At 41.7% G+C, this 18,088-nt stretch overlaps 1 protein-coding gene across 3 annotated transcripts in view; it reads left to right on the forward strand.

Moving 5' to 3' along the window:
* ASTN2 (astrotactin 2) overlaps positions 1-18,088 on the forward strand; it is a 1,116,661-nt gene that overhangs the window by 844,149 nt on the left and 254,424 nt on the right. The window lies entirely within an intron of this gene.

Genomic DNA, 18,088 nt, shown 5'->3' on the forward strand with positions numbered 1-18,088 from the left:
TCTTGCAGTCTATCTGTCCCATGGCATGTGCTATGAGTCCGCCATAGGTTTCAGATCCTAAGGAGAGAGAACCTCTTTACACTCATGGAGCTGTCCGCTCAGTGGGGGAAGAAACACAGGAAGACTCAACTGCTACTTTGGAGGAGAAGATCTAGGCATGTAAATCTGTGGAGAATCGTGCATTAGTTGAGGCCAGTCTGGGAGCCATGTCCCTGCCACTTGAATGGGCTGAAAAGTTGCCCTGAAGAAGGATTTTGTTGGTTGGTCAGTTTGGAGCCACACTCAGCAGTGCTCAGGACTTACTACACCGAGGTGCTCACAAGGCAGCACCCTACCCACTGTGCTATCTCTCCAGCTCCTGGAGAAGTTGTTTAGGCAAAGAACTTGATGCCGGGTGAATGGGTATTTGCCATCTGTGCAGTGGGCAGGGGTTCTGTGGGGGCGTCCTTGGCAGAGCTACATAGGCAGAGAAGCCCTGTCTCCTCAGGCAGTGCCAGATCTTTTTGTTCCAAGCAGCAGTAGTGTCTGGATCACGTTAGGTGTCCCTGACATCTTGGGCACACCTGTGCAGAGTTTTATAGCTTTCTCTCCTGAGTAGTTAGAGAAACTACAGTTGCCTCTGCCATAGCTGAAAATTCTCCCAAAAAGGAATGGCTGCATCCCCCAAATGCCTCAGATTCACATAAAGGGGCTGGAGTGATAACACAGTGGTAAGGCAGCTGACCTGGGATGGACCCAGGTTTGATCCCTGGCATCCCATATGGTCCCAAACCTGCTAGGAATGACTTCTGAGCACAGAACTAGGAGTAACCCCTGAGCACTGCCAGGTGTATCTAAAAACCAATAAATAAATAAAATTCAGTAAATAAACAAGAGTTGGGTTGAGAGAAACTAGAGAAATGGTTACATAAACACCTGGACTTTTGTTGGTATGGAGATGAGAGATCATGTGATTTGTTGTCCTATGCAAAGAATTCCACCCAAATCAGTCATGGCCCACTGGCCCACTCCTTAAGGTAAAGTACGTTTCAACCTGTACATCAAACCATGTAGCCCTCTGTCCTCTGCCAAATATGTAACTTAAGGCAGAGCTTCTTCACAACTTTTTCCACAAGCTACCATTTTTACCTAAGGAATGTTTACATGACCCAAGGTAGGTCCATAGATATATAACATAAATATCCAAATCAAATACATCCTGATAATAGATCAGAGTTAATTCACAAACAACAAACTCTCCCCTTCAGGCCCTCATATGAAATCATAAACCATGTTAGAATCTAAGACATAGGGTAATGTATTTTTGTCTTTTTGGAAGAAACCAAACTACTTCCTCCATTTCTTCTTCATTGAAATGATTCTGATAATTCTTGCCTCACAGTATTGTGAGGATGAAGTGAAACAGTGCTTGAGCAGTCAGCCTGGCATGCAAAAGGAGGCAGGAAATACCGGATGTTATTGACTTCCTTTTTTGCTATGCGGGCGGTAAAGTCAGCAAAGATTCCCGCTTGTTTTCCCCATTGACCGAGCACATTCTGGTCTTGGGTATAGCAACTTAAGCTCCAAGCTCCCTTCCTGCAGGACCTGACATCAGGCTTATTGCTTCTGGCTCTTCTGGACTGTAAACATGAATCTTCCCTGAATCCTGACAGCAGGGCTGGGAGGGAGGCCAAGGGATTAGAACACAACCTGGAGACACGTAGGTAGGGCAGAGGGAGGCAGGCGTGTTTGCAGAGATGAAGACCACAGATGCATAAGGGTGTGTCTGTCAGCATGCATGCATATGCACGCGCGCCACACACACACACACACACACACACACACACACACACACACACACACACACAATTTTAGGAGAGGAGCAAGCTAGAATGGTGGACTTGAGTTCTCTGTGTGGACCAAATAATTTTGTCCTTCTAACTACCCTGTGAGGTACTGATGAACAACCCCCTCTTATAAATGAAAACCTTCATCTGCCCCATTTCACATGGGTGCTTGCAGGTAGAGGCCAAGAAGTGCATGTATCTGGCTGCCTCCGTGTGACTAGAGATGCCTTATACTAAGAACCTCTCTGTCCTGGAAGGTGTGCTAGGCTCTTCCCTAACGACATTTCCTCTAATCCTTCCAGCAACTTTCTAGGGCTGGTTCCTGTGTGCCCAGAAAATAGACTCAGAGGGGGTGAACTTTTTTTTTTTAATATCATCTCTATTTAAGCACCATGATTACAAACACATTTGTAATGGATTTCAGTTATAGAAAAGAACACCCCCCTTCACCAGTGCAACATTCCCACCACCAATGCCCCCACCCCGCCTTCCTCTTCCCCAACCCACTGCCTGTATTTGAGACAGGCATTCTACTTTTCATAGTGTCAGTGTAGTTATTTCTCTAATTACACTCACCAATCTTTGTGGTGAGCTTCATACCATGGGCTGGTCCTTCCAGTCCTCATCTGTATTATCTCTGGGCATTAGTACAATATTATCTTTTATTTTTCTTAAATCCCACAGATGAGTGAGATTATTCTCTATCTCTCTCCCTCTGACCTATTTCACTCATAATAATAGTTTCCATGTCCATTCATGTACAGGAAAATTTCATGACTTCACTTTTTTCCTGACGGCTGCATGTATTTCACGGTGTAGATATAGCAAGGGGGTGAGTTTTAATGTTTCATTCCCATTTTCTACCTCTCTTTTTGCTCTGCTTCTCTCCCTGTGTACGTTCTGTAATTTCTTAAGCACAGTGGATATTCCAAAGAGAGGACTATCTCTCGAAAAGACAATGCTCTTTCCCCTGAAATGTTTAAATGCAGTTGATTGGGAAGAGTGCAAAAGGCAACCAGCATGATTTTTTCCCACAACATGGTCTGGGCCTGAGGGCTCCAGATACTGTACTTCCTAGCAAGACTTGAGTTCTGGGACAGAATGCAGGTCTCAGAGATTGACTAAGGTATTAAGACATTGAGTTGGAGCTGGCCTTCATGGTCTTCATCTCCTATGTAAATCCTACAACCTCTAGGCCTAGGTCTCTAGGTTTTCATTTTCTGTTTCTTGTCATTTCATAGGTACCCAGAGGTGGAAGTTTCCTTCAGATTTAGGCACATAATAATATGTGCCTAATAATAACTTTGCTTATTCAAAGAATTCCCCAAAGAATAAGCAAGTTGCTCAAGGGGAACTATAAATTAGTGACAGGCTTAAGACACAGCCTACTCTCTCTCTTTACCCATCCCCAAACAAGGAAGTGCATTCAAGAGACTAAGTGTTCAAAACTCTCTCTCTCTCTCTCTCTCTCTCTCTCTCTTTCTCTCTCTCTCTCTCTCTCTCTCCTTCTCTCTCTCACTCCCCATGTATGTTATCTGTAACAGATTAATTGATGTTTCTGAGCCTTTTCTTCCAATGCTACTTTGGCCCCAAGACAGAATTTGTGTTGGATTCCCAAAGGAAATTTTCATATAGTTGAGAAGTTGACTAAAGCAGAAGTGAATCTGAAATATGAAAAATAAATCACTCTTCTACCTTTATCCTACATCCTTTCTTTTGTAGCAGCCACAGTCAGTGTGGCAAGACTGGTTGTGTTGGGGGGAGAGGCAGGAGGTTGTATCATGAGCTGGTACTGAGTAGAGCCCCAAATATTCATAGATCCCAGCCGAGGAGTTCAGCTGAACCCCTGGCCTTGGCTTTCTTCAGCACCAATTTTAGTGCCTCTAGAGTCTGATAACTTGTGCTAAATGACTCAGACACAGCAGTCAATTAAATGTTGTTTTGCCTTCACAGAGTTTAGTCTGATCCTAAAGATATTGGTAATGAAGACATAATTATATATATAAATAAATGCTTGAAGAAAGAAAAACACAGATTGTGCTATGGACACCTGACATATCAGTGAGAATAGGGCAGGAAGATAGCACAGAGGTTATGCCCTCTGACCTGGTTCAATACTTAATATCACATAGACCTCAGTGCATCTCTGGATGGACATAAGAGGCTTCCAAGGGGCTGGAGTGATAGCACAGTTGGTAGTGTGTTTGCCTTGCATGGGACTGACTTCAGTTCCATCCCCACATCCTATATAATCCCTCTGATCTTTTCAGGAGCAATTTCTGAGCAGAGAGCCAGTACTAACCCCATAGCTCCACTGGGTGTGGTCCAAAAACAAGCAAACAAACAAACAAATAAACAAAAACAGAACCAGATTTTCAGGTCCTGGTTACCCAAGTATCACCAGGAATGACTTTTGGGTCCCTTGAATAATGCCTAGTGGTAAATAGATGACAACAGCAAATAAACACAAATAATGAGGTGGCACAGCTTGCTCAGGGCCACACAATCAGTAGAGGTAAAGGGTCAGATGACATAGGTAGATGGGGAGTGAAATGATACTTCTGGTAGAAAGAAAAGCACGTAAAAATAGACAGACACATGAAAAGGACATCAAGACCCTGAGATAAAACTCAACTTCTCTCAGATAAGTGAGTGGAGCAGATTGTTCTCCAGAGAGCTGGAAAGCAGTGTTGAGATAAACACTGCGTAAAAAAACGTAGACAGGCAAGAACCAAATCCCACTGGTGCTTAGACCTTGTGTAGGAATTTGTACTTTTATCCGACTCAATTTAAAGCCACTTAATGATTTTATGTAACCGGATTAGCATCGGCCTAGTCAGATTTTACTCTGGCTGGTGTGGCATAAACTTGGTTTGGGATGGAGCAAGTGTCTGTGGGCAGTGAGTACAGATGAGCTGCCAAAGATGGGTTGGGAAGTCGTGATTCACGGCAAGCATGAGGACAACTTAAAAGGTTGAATAAATGATGGTGCAGATTCAGTTGCTAGTCTGGGCAATTTAGGATAGAGGGTGGGAGGTAGGAAATGAGGAAATGTCCAGAGATGAACCTGAAAAACATGCTGATGTTGTGTAAGTGAAACAAAAGAATAGCAAGCCCTAGAGCACTGACTTCAGTTTTGAATATGGCTCCTAACAGGCCATAGTCACCTCACACACCAGTCCACATGGGACACACCGATTGATAACATCAAAATGAGCAGTTGGATAGAGAAGTATCTTGTGTCATCTAAAGGCAGGCAAGCCTCCAAAGCCAGAAGTGTGCAAAGGTAACTCAAGTTATGGGGAAAATCAATCTCTCCCAGCATAAAAATGAAGTTCCCTTAGACTACTGCTTTGTTATTTTTTTATTTTTTTTAAATTAATGTACTTATTTAAATGCTGTGGTTACAAGTTTGTTAATAATACACTTTTTTCATAGCTACAAAGTTGTTCATGATTGACTTTCAGTCATGCAGTGTACAACACCCTTCACTAGTACACAATTTCCTCTATCAGTGTTTTCTTCCCATTCTTCCCTGTCTGCCTGTAGGGCAGATTTGTTGTTGTTGTTGTTGTTGTTGTTGTTTGGGGGCATCGGGTCACACCCAGCAGGACTCAAGACTTACTCCTGACTCTGCACTCAGGAATTACTCCTGATGGTGCTCAGGGGACCATATGGGATGTTAGGAATTGAACCTGACTCAGCCTCAAGGCAAGAGCCTTAACCTCTCTTAACCTCTGTGCTATCACTATGGCTCTTAGGGAAGATGTTTTTCTTCCCTCTCTCTTTTCTCTCTTTCTCCCCTTCCCTTCTCTTTCTCTTTCTCTCTTTCCCCTCTTCCTCCTTCCATTTCTTTTCCCCTCTTTTTAGACTCTGGCCACTTCATTTCTTAGGGAGCTACTCCCCCCTCTGCCACAAACCAGGATCGCTTCCAATTTTCTAGACAGAGAGGTTTTTCCCTTCATTCAAAGAAGCTGGCCATGCTGCTCATTTATGGCCAGATGTTAATTGTGCAGAGTGTTATGAGACATTGAAGAATAGGCTGAGTCCATGTTAAACAGACTAGAATTAATATTCCTGCTTCACTGAGAAGAAAAATAGACATGTCTGACTCTGGTCTCCAGAGCAAAGGAGAAAAACATATACTTTTCTGGTTTGACTGCATTATTTGCATGTTTTCCTTTACAATTAGCCTTCTAAGAAGAGCATAGTGTACTTGATGGTAGGTACCCTGTCTCCCAATGTATCTCAGAGTACATATTATTATCTTACCAATGAATCATGAATCAGAAGAGGTAACATGCATAGTTGATTTCTTCCCATTCTCTGAGCCATGATAATTTTAACTTTATTTATGATGCTTTTACATCATTATTACATTTGCCAAATCAGTTTTTAGATCCTTGGGCCAAAAAAGGTTCATATACGTCATGTTTTGAGTGAGCACAGGGGAAAAAACCATGGGTTTCTGAGAAATGACATTTAGGCCTTCAACAAACAACCAGGACATAATGAACCTTTTTGGCCCAAGAATCCATATCATAGATAAATGCATGTTACCTCCCCTGATCCATGAATTACTTTGATTTATGTTTTGTGGGACCTGTGAAACAAGAGAGATAGAGAAACCTTTCCCCCAAAGAGGCAGCTGGCAGTCGGGATTGGCTGGCCAGATGTGTACATAGACATGAGTACATTGGCCATGATTCAAGAATGTATAACTGCATGGATGTGGGTGACTCGTGCTCCAGAATTCAGAACAAAGTCTACATGAGGTTTGGCTGATTGCACTGAGTCTTGGATCTTTTCCCTGCATGCAAGGTATCCCAGTTAGAGACTCAAAAGTAGTAGTTTTCTAGCACATGCCAGTCATCTTCTGTGAGGATGATGTTGCCATCAAGAATATATGTAATCTGCCTTTGTTGTTCATTTGCTTGATCCTCAGGAACTCTACAGGTAACCAAGGAGTCTGGGAATGGGAGGTGCATTCTTCTGCTGTGATACTTGACAAGGAATTAAAACTTTGGTGCCCTCCACCCTTTCTGATAATAGATAAGACATGCCAAAAGGCTCAGGTGTGGCGCTGCTGCTGCAAAAAAAAAAAAAAAAAAAAAAAAAAAAAAAGGCAGACTTAGTAGTAGCAAGGTTGAGTTGGCAGAGTGTGACTTCCTTGACCCAGGGTATCTATGCCATTGATAATAATTTCTATATCTCCATTAAATGGGTGATTCAGTAGGCCCATCAGATCTGTCCTGCAGCTCTGGGTAACCTAGGCAGTTGAGTTTGAAGAGACCACGGTTTATACTTTCTCTCTCTATTCCCAGTAAAGACCAGTATGAAGCCACAGCTGGCATAGACTGTAAAAAAACTGGAATGGCAGTTTCTGCACCAGAAATTCCTGAACAGATCATGGCTCTTGATATGACTTGGTGTCTCCAGGAAACCTGAGAGGAAGCTACCCAAGACCCCAATTTAAAGGAGTCTCTAGTTGCCAAGGAATGGAGTGTTTGTGGCATTGTAGTGTAAGCCATTGTGAGCCTTGTTTATGTAAGATCCCTTTGAAGTTGTGTCCTTGGGGAGAGCATAGATGACTACCAGTCAAAAATAGATTGTGGGGCCAGAGTGATGGTGCAGTGGTAAGGTGTTTGCCTTGCATGTGGCTGACCCAGGGCGAATTGCAGTTTGATCCCCCAGCATGCCATATGTTCCCCCAAGCCAGGAGCTATTTCTGAGTGCAGATCCAGGAGTAACACCTGAGCATTACCAGTGGGGCCCAAAATCCAAAAAAAAAAAAAAAAAAAAAAGATTGAAAGAACAAAGAAAGGTTTCATTTGCAATTAAAGACTAGGAGTCAGTTTGGGTATCTTCCAGAAATATGAATGATCTGAACATTTCTCCATCACCAAAAGTGAAAGCAGTGAGGAAGGCCAGATGTGAGACAGCTTAAATGGTAACAGCATAAGTGGTAACAGCTGAGGTGAGACTTATTTTAATACTGTAGATGCTATTTTTGCAAGTGTCAGGAATGGGATTGTCCCTAACCCAGTGGTTTTCTGGAACTGAGCCAAGGTCCTTGTATGAGGTGTGGGGCAATCACACATCCCTTCCAGTGAGCTCGTTTATGAGAATTTGTCCTGATGGAGTGTGTCAAATGAATCTTTTCAGAAGAGATCAGGAGGAATGCTTTATGGTTGTGCTTCTGGAGGAAGTCAGATGTGATTCAGGTAGTGCTTGCAAAGACTGTAAGGGAAAGCACATATATGACCAGACATGTTGTGTCACTTTGAAGATGGAGGCCAATTGGTTGAAAGTTTATTGACATAGGGACCGAACATAATGCATTAGTCCAAAGGATGAAAGTATCTACAGAGTATCTGCCAGTTGTTGATGGGATGAAAGTGGCAATTTCAGTATTTGCTGTTAGAAGCCTTAATGGGTAGGACCTTGGCATTAAGGTTAGAATAATCCATTCCCAGAGTCATTCATCCTTCAGGAGGTTTAAGGACAGGCCAGACTGGGCCACTAAGTGGTAAAACCGTGGGAATAATCGCTCTTTTTTCCAAGTAGGTCTTGAATATTGGCTTTAAACCTAAAGGTCTTGCTTATTGGGCCATGTTAGCTCTCTTAATTAATAGGGGTGAAAAGTCTAAGAGGTCCCATTTTAACAAGCCACTTGTCAGTACTAAGAACTTAATTCAATTTTAATGTACTACTTCTTGGCTCATTTAAAGCATCCATTCCCAGTAGAGGCCATTACCCCAGTAGGGGTACTGGTTGCTGTGGCAATACGAAATTTAGGCAGGATGAATATCGAAATGAGCCATAACTGTCATCCTTAGAAGCCCTGCGAATGTCCATAATAACTCCCCTAAGATGATGAGGAGTACCTCGGTTAATTTAGGAGGATTCCCACATGGAACCTTAATTTAGATCTCAATGCTGATTAAAGACATGAGAAATTGATCATTGGCAATTTTTGGAAAATTAAGAAGCCAAGTTGTAAGATACAAAAGTCTGGGTTTTTTTGTTTGTTTGTTTGTTTGTTTTTTGGGCCACACCCGGTGATGCTCAGGGGTTACTCCTGGCTATGCGCTCAGAAGTCACTCCTGGCTTGGGGGACCATATGATGTGCCGGGGGATCGAACCGCGGTCCGTCCTAGGCTAGCGCTGGCAAGGCAGACACCTTACCTCTAGCGCCACCACACTGGCCCTGTTGCCAACTTTTTATTTTGGTTGTTTTTGTATGAGTTTTTTAAAATTTTGAATGTGTAGAGGCCAGAGAAGTAGAACAGTGGGTAAGGTGCTTGTCTTCCTCAAAGCCAACCTAGATTCAAACCCTGACACAGATGGTTCCCAGAGCCCCTCCAGGAGTGATCTCTTGAGCACAGAGCAAGGAGTAAGCCATGAGCACCACTAAGTGTGCCTCCTCTATCAATATAAATTAAAAAAAAATCAAAATTTGGATTTTTAATCAAGTCAACATTGTGAACATGTTTCAGATATTTCTGTTTTCTCCTGCTCTTCCCCCTTTTTCCTTCTTTTTTCTTTAGGGGTGGGTAGATATTGGAGGGAGAGCAAAAAGATACTCCCAAATGGTGTTCAGGGTATCTCTGCTTATTTTCAGGATGCTTTGCCTGGCTATGCTAACCTATGTTAAAGTCTAGTTTATTTATATGGTTCTGTTCAGGCCCAGTGCAATAGGGGACAAAGGGGGGTGGGTATGTAGTTCTTGGATCCAAATATATAGATGCCAGGTTCTCATACATGTCAGGCATGCTCTCTAACCTGTCAAACTCTTTCTTCTACTGTGTGTTTTTTGGGGGATTTTTTGGGGGGGCACATCTGGTGACGCTTAGGGGTTACTTCTAGCTATGTGCTCAGAAATCGTTCCTGCTTGGGGGACCATATGGGACACCGAGGGATCAAACCACAGTCCATCCTAGGCTAGCGCAGGCAAGGCAGACACCTTACTGCTCTGCGCCACTGCTCCTACTCCCTACTGTGCACTTTTTATTTTTGGTAGCTACTGCTTATCATTTGGTGAGTTGGGATGGGAGTACCCTCTACCATATTCATTTATTCTTCCTTCAGAGAGTTATACACCTTATGACTGACATAAGCACTGCTCTTGGCAATGGTTATGGTTAAGAGGACTCCAGGCTTATGTTGAATTAAAACTAAACCTTTCGTTATGCCATAACAGTATAATGGATGTTTTTTTCCCTGTAAATATGAAGCTCTGGATATTTTAAACTTTCTTCTATTAAACAAGAGTGACATAGTAGCAGCAAAGCCTTTCATAGAGTTCCAATGAGTCATCTGCTGTGAAGTGTGAACAGTGGCATTTCACATGGTTTCTATATGTGAGCAGTCTCCAGTAGGCTCACTTATTGCTTAAGGCATTAATATTTTCCCCCTAAGTGGAAATATATATATAAAGGGGTTGTGCCAGGTTAATGAAGACAGCAAAATTATTCCTCTGAGCTCACAGTTACAAGTTGTGCTGGAATGTAGACCTTTGATTCCCATATGAAATACACACTTCCTGGCATTAGAAGAGATACGTGACCTAGGGTGACTTAACTCTTATCTGAAAGTTTTAACTCTCAAAATGTAGAATTAAGTCCAGCTGATAACAGAGGTTTGGTAGGGTTCACCAAAGGAAGTATAGTCTATTTCCCTTAGAACACAAGTGACCAGCTTGCTACAAAGTCAGTTAGCAAGATATAGCAAGAGAAAAAAGACATCTAAGAATGGCAGCCATCTCCTGAAGTCACTGCTGATTGTGCCAATTATATAGTTGTCCTACAAAGACAAGAGGAACCAGACAAATGAATTCACCTAATGAGATTTTCTGGGCAATAACAATGTTCAGGAAGGCTTGAGAGTTCAGAAAAAGATGATCAGTATTGTTTCTATGGGTTGCTGGGAGATGGGATTGGGTAGAGGGCTCTCATGCATGAGCTAGGGCTTATGTGACTTGAATTTCCAATTGGCACCAAAGGTGGGACAACTAGAGTTTTCTTAACAGCTTGTGTCTAGATGTGATGGGAAATGAAAGGTAGTGAGAAAAGTTTTAAACCTGTCAATATCAGTATCAAAGAAGTAAGCAAAGAAGTAAGATTATTTTAAAGTGATATCAAGCTACAAGGTTCACCACTTATATTGGGGGGTGGTTAATTTGATATTATTCCATGATTCTTTAAAAAAAAAAAGACTATACCATTAGAAATTCCCAGTCAGGAGATTATGGTGTGTATATGTATATATGGGATAGAAGAAGCAGAGGTACACTTTTTTCAATCTAAACCTCTCCCTCAACCTTCACTCACTTTAGGTCTCCAAAGAGATTGACTGACTCTACCATCTTTTTTTTTTTATTCAGATTCAATCAAATATTTACTGTAGGAAGTGGAATTTACATTTATAAATTAAAAATTTTCAACTTGGGACCTGCTTTATTTATTTTTTTTTTTTTTTGTGGTTTTTTGGGTCACACCCGGCAGTGCTCAGGGGTTACTCCTGGCTCCAGGCTCAGAAATCGCTCCTGGCAGGCATGGGGGACCATAAGGGACGCCGGGATTCGAACCGATGACCTCCTGCATGAAAGGCAAACGCCTTACCTCCATGCTATCTCTCCGGCCCCTGCCGGAGTACAGTAGAAGGACAATCACCCATAAACAGAATTCTCAGAAGTCCCCTTGCTGATATCTTAACTTTGAACTTTCAGCCAAAGAACATTAAGAAAAATAAAACAGAACCCATGTACAATTACTTTGTCCCACACGTCCCCAGCTTTTAATACATAATATTTCTTAGCAGCACACAAAGCAATCTATAGCCATAAAACTTATGTAACTCCTTAAACATTGAAGGCATAGTACTTTTTACATTTCCATGCACATGCATTTTAGTTTAAGATAACCTCAAAAGTTTAAGTGGGTTGTTTTTCATAAGGATTAAAGTCAAAGAGCACAGTAAGAAACGGTATTAGAGTGGCAATTATTGTTTACATAGGCCCACCAAAATATGAGGGACATGGAAAGAAAAAGCCTTGGCCTAAATACAAGGAGACCCTACCCCTGAAATTTCCTGGCATAAGACCAACTCTAGGCTCCAGGCAAACTAGTTTGTCCAATCCAAATCATTGTCTGAAATGCCAATACACTTTTATTTTTCACATAGTCTCTGTTGTTGGTATCATGTTTCTGTATTAAAGATCCTGGAATCTGCATATCCTACATTGCAGTCAGGATGGTGCGGAGCGTCCTCTAGTTTCACCTCACAAGTAAAGAGCAATACAGAGAGCCCTGTCCTGTAAGCAGGTCGTTGTTGTTGTCAAGTCTTCTTAGTGTTAAGGGAAGTCTCTTTTGAGCAGGTCGATGTCAGAGCAGTGGTAGGGTCTTCCCTGGTAGAGGATTGCCTCCAGGTGTTGTTATAAAAAGCCTTGATGTTTCATAGATAGCTTCCCTGGTTCAGGGGTGAATGGAGAATGCCCTTTCTTCTGAGGCCTGTGCTAGGTCATTGTACCAATGTTTAGGGTGTAAGGTCCCATTTCACCATGTCATGGGAATTGTTGGACTTGTTATTATAGCCCCCATATTCGCCGATAATGCCACGTGACATTGTTCCTTGTTTGCATAGGCATATTAAAATGGGAAAATACTATACATACATATAAGTTCATATCTAATAGAGTTTGGAACACACAAATCTTGTAGTGCAATGGAACTCTATCATCTTTATTAAAGTGAAGTTTTATTGAGCCATGATTACTGGTAGGAGGAAAAGGGTTTAGGGCAGGAAAAGAGATTCTGCCTGTGTTGTTATTTGCAGGGTCAGGAGCCAAATGGATCACTTTAGACCTTCATATTTCTTTAATGCTTTCTCATTCTCATGTGGTTCGAACTTTCTGCTGGTACCCACTTCTCACTCTTGCCAGTAACACTCTTTGTTAATGATGTTTCCTCTACTTGCAAGGCATTTCAGAATCTAGCGTCCATCAACTTATCTTTTCTCATGTGGCATTCTATTCCTATCTGTTGCCATTTTTTATTGTTTTTTTTTTATCGCCATTTCTTAAACCTTTTTAGTATATTTGTTTTTATTTTTTATTTTTTGGTTTTTGGGCCACACCCAATGATGCTTAGGGGTTACTCCTGGCGATGCGCTCAGAAATTGCTCCTGGCGTGGGGGACCATATGGGACTCTGGGGGATCTAACCATGGTCCGTCCTAGGTCAGCCATGTTCTAGGCAAATGCCCCACTGTTTGTGCCATCGCTCCAGCCCCTATTTCTGTTATTTTTTAAACCAACTGCTTTTCTAGCTAAACTACATGCAACTGACCTAAGATTTATCTTTGCATTCATCCCTCATATAATTACTGTTCAGAGTGAACAGAAGATATTGTGTATTTAAGGAGGGCAAATAAATAAATGGATGGAAGCTGGTATCTTGCTATTTCTTGAAAAATATACAGTGCCATGGTAGTTATATTCTGATACTCTTGTGAACCACACACAAAAACCCACCTTGCTTTACTTGCATGTTTGAATTTGACTCATACTCACAGCAAGCCTGCATGCTATCAGATTTTCAGCTTTCAGTGATTGAGGGATTTTCCTTTAGATGAAATAGGTTTTTGCTCATAGGTTTCACACAAAATACTTCTCTAATATACTTCTATCATAAAATGAAGCATAACCTTCATACATATTTAGTGTATTATAATTAAGACACTTTTATCACTACTGAAGATATACCTGGATGTCCATTCTCATTTCCCATGCAGAGTTTCCAGGATAGTGCAAGCAGCAGTGTCATTTTGGTGCTAATGAGAACAATGAGGCGGAAAGGCTAAATGACTCAGTGGATAAAGTGCCAGTAAATAGGGGAATGAGGATTGGATCCCCAGGCTTCCAAAGCCCAAGTTTTAACCACCAAGTATTTTATTGCCTCTAGTTAATGGAGAGGTTTGGGCCTTATTTTCATTTTTCTAATTATGGCAGTGAATGAATGCATGCCCTGGAGTAAAAAATCCTTTTATGCTAACCTCTATGTTTAGCCATGTATACATATGCATTTTTCTGATAAGTATCCACACACCCTCACATAACATCTCATCTCTATTTAATTTCTCAAGAGTCAAGATGCTCTCCTAATTTTTTTATTTGTTTGTTTTGGGGGCCATACCCAGTGAGTGGTGCTCAGGGGTAACTACTGGCTCTGCAATCAAGTTATTCCTGGCAGGCTCGGGGGACCATCGGGGATACTAGGATTGAACCTGGTTCGGTCACATGCAAGGCAAATAAATGTCCTACCCACTGTGCTATCACTCCAGCGCTCCTAATTATTTTAATTGAATAGTCTTTAGGTTTCAAGCATCTTTCTTTTTCATATGGTCTGTTGCGAATGAGTCTTGCTCTGCTCCTTCAGCAAAACCCCATTTTTCCTCCAGTAGGATTTTAAATGGAGAAGCTGAATTTGACTTGAATATTCTGAGTTTACCAGGAAGAAATGGGAAACTATACTTCCTGTAGTGGGAATGATCATTCTGTGGAAAAAAAAAATATACGCACACACATACACACAAACACATATACCCATTATTTCTCAATTTTCACAATAGCTTTTTCAAATATAACTGTCATTTCCTTTTGCTAGCTGAATAAACAAGCCCCATAGAGTGACATCAGCTAGTAAAGTGACCAAGGTTTGATAGCTGAAGTAGAGAATACAATGGAAATAAGGTGGGATATAATTAAGTGCGGGTTATTTCTACTACCATAAAGCAAACACACACACACACACACACCAGAAGCAAACATTATACCAAAACTTTGGTAAGAACCCATCCAAAATATTATTTCATTAAAATTTATTAGGGCCCGAAGTACAGGGGTTAAAGCTCTTGCCTTGTATACAGTCAACCTAGATTTGATCCCCAGCACCAAATATTTTTCCCAACCCAAACCACGAACAATCCTTGAGTGCCAAACCAGTACAGATCCCTAAGCACTGCCAGGTAGACACCCTGTCCAACTTCCCAAATAAATGTAATTAAAATAGGGCCAGTGGAGTTAAGACAGGTTTTTGACTCAGTGGGAGTGCACTTGTATTCCATGTGTGAGATCCTGAGTTCTATTTCTGGTTGTGACTGGTCCTCCATATATCCCTGGGAACCACCCCAATCTCCAAGTCCAGAGTAGACCCTGAGTATAGCTGGATATGGCCCAATAATCAAACTAAACCAAAAATACAAAAGAGGAGGGGCCGGTGAAGTGGCGCTAGAGGTAAGGTGTCTGCCTTGCAAGTGCTAGCCAAGGAAGGACCGCGGTTCGATCCCCCCGGCGTCCCATATGGTCCCCCCAAGCCAGGGGCAATTTCTGAGCGCTTAGCCAGGAGTAACCCCTAAGCATCAAACTTTTTTTTGGGTGTGGCCCAAAAAACCAAAAAAAAAAAAAAAAAAAAAAAAGAAGTAAGAAGGTTATCAATGTGGCTCAATGGTAAGACACATGCCTGGGGTTGATTCCTGGGGCCCCAATGAGAAAAAACGGAAATCATGCGATCGCTAAGAAACTGATCCAATCTTCTTATTTTATGAATAGGAAAAGTGACACGGAGGCATGATGATCTGAAGGCTAGTTAAAAGGTAGAGGGCAATGAGTCAAACTCAGACCAAGTCTTGGTGATTGTACTGTTCGAATGCCCAAGTCTTGGAGCTATCTCCCGAACATCAGACTTAGCCAAGGTGCCATGAATATTAATGTTAGCGATCAGACAAGGCCCTAGGTCTGAAATTGTGAGTGTATGTTTTACTAAACAGCCTCCTGCTTCACCCCTACCCTACTTGTAAAATCCATCCAGACACCTGTTGTTTCCTGTCATAATTTGTTTTGTTTTGCATTCTCTTGGGCAGCCTGATCAGGTGCAAGATGAGACCCCTGAGTTCCATACCTGGTTCTGTTTTCTGTTTCCTTCCTTCAGAGCCTGATAGCAGTTCACTTGTAAAAGGCCACTAATTAGTACTTGATTAAAACTACAACAAATTAAGCATTTCTTGCTTACCCTCAGGACCACTGTTAAGATTCAAGCCAAGTTGATCCTGCTGTTCAGACTAAGGCAGTTCCCTGCTATGGTCTGTTGGTCTCTGTGACACCTATCTTGGGAGTGCTTCGCAGAGCCATTAAAACAGCATCTTGAAGAGGGAGCCAAGAGCAATGAAAGTCTAAGTAGTAAATATTTAGGATATTTAAGTTTCTATGTTCTGTAGGTGTACACACATACACCACACACACACAAACACACACACACACACACACAACTCCATTTAACCTTTTAGCATCAAGATCCTTTTCTAGCCAACTTCAAATAGTTACCTTTTAGGTTCAATTTGAAGACTGAAATAACTTCTATCAACACTTTAATAAATGCCAATCAACTTTTTTAAATGCCTGTTATTAATGCTTTGCCCACAGTAAGTGTGCAGTTAATGCTGAAAGAATAATTGCAACCACTTCTTAAATCCTATATAATCTAAAAAAAAAAGGGAGGGAGTGTATGTTAACCTTTAATTGTGTGCCTTTAGCTGCATATATATATAGTACATATTTGACATACGGTGGCAGCATTCCTAAGAATCAAGTTATCAGGAGGTCCATCAATACCAACAAAACTCATGTTTATAGAAGTTGTGTAAATAAAAGCAAATTTAGTAACTGAGGACATACCCTTTATTTGGCACATTTTTTTTTTACATGCTTATACCTAGATATTGAGACTATAACAAAACTCAGGTTGTGGGCAAATGATCACAGCAGTGGTCTTTGTGACAAAATCACAAGGAAAATGAGAGTGAAAAGAAACACATCATAGATTTCTCAGAGACTTGTGACAATAGTGATGACAAAGGTAAGTTTTTGGTTGCTCCTTAGTTGGCTGACATCACCCAATCTTTTCAACTCAATAAAATAAGGTAGTAACTCTTAAAATGTAAATATGCCAGGAACTCCAGTTCAAATTCAAATCTTCTATTCTCCTGGAGACAGAGATCATTTTCATTGTCATCTAGAAGAGGAATGGTTAAAAGATTTCACCATGGTCACAGGGCTAATAAGAGGAACTAAGTCTAGGGATATTTCAGGCATTTAGGTTCTTGCCTTGGGGCCGGAGAGATAGCACAGTGATAGGGAGTTTGCCTTGCATACAGCAGACTCAGGACAGACCTGGGTTTGATTCTAGGCATATGGTCAGGAACCTGCCAGGAGTGATTTCTGAGCCCAAAGCCAGGAGTAACCTGAGTGTCACCGAGTGTGGTCCAAAACAAAAAAATAAAGGTTCTTGCCTTGAATATACCCAACTGAAGTTAGGACTGTAGCACTGCTTCTGAGCAAAATACTAGGGGTAGGAGCCCTAGCAAACATGGCCAGTTGTAAAACAAAACTCCACACCTCTGAAACAACAGGGAGTGGAAAATGAGTGTTGCTCCGGGTCAATGGTGTTTAGCAAGTGTTCTTTGGATTAACAAGTTTTTTGAGGTTTGCACAAGAGACTCGGTGAAGAGGAGATCCTGTCCTTTAGGCCCGCAAACTTGGTTCAACCAGATGCAACTGCTCATTTGACGTTGTACAAGGCAGACTTGCATCTATAACTTCATTTGAATGAGAGAACTGCTGCTTTGAAGAAGAAATAAAAAGATACAGTAATTGGACAAATTCGTTTCTTGGGGCCATACACGGCAAGTCAGTCAACCTGGTAGATAATTGAAAATGGCTTGTACAAAAAGCACAGACTAATTTATCCACATCAAAGAAACAAAACCCTTCAAACCACACTTATTTCCATTTGGGACCAGCAGGTGTCTTTGGCTGGATTTTGAGGGCCACGGCATCAGGTTGATTCAGAGATGAGCTCGATCAAATGGCTTTTGGCCAATGACTGCTCTTCCTTTCCCCAAAGCACTGGCAGCTGCAGGATTTCTGGCCTCATGGACCTCAAGCCAGGGTGCAATATTCTATCTGTCTCTCAGACACAAACTGCGTCAAAGGCCTCCACCGGTGCTATTGCGTCAGCAAGTCTCCCACTGCCAGCAAAAGACAGATCTGCTGCTGCCAGCTGCCACCAGAGATCAAGTGACTCTATTAACCAGTGGAATCATCTGTGATGCACTTTTAATTGGATCAATTTCCTCTCAATCTTTGAAAATTGGATGCAATTTTATAATCAGAACGTGGGGCATGCTCCAGGAGGAAAGCACAAACTA

Source organism: Suncus etruscus, chromosome 5, assembly GCF_024139225.1.
Source record: "Suncus etruscus isolate mSunEtr1 chromosome 5, mSunEtr1.pri.cur, whole genome shotgun sequence".
Lineage (NCBI taxonomy): Eukaryota > Metazoa > Chordata > Mammalia > Eulipotyphla > Soricidae > Suncus > Suncus etruscus.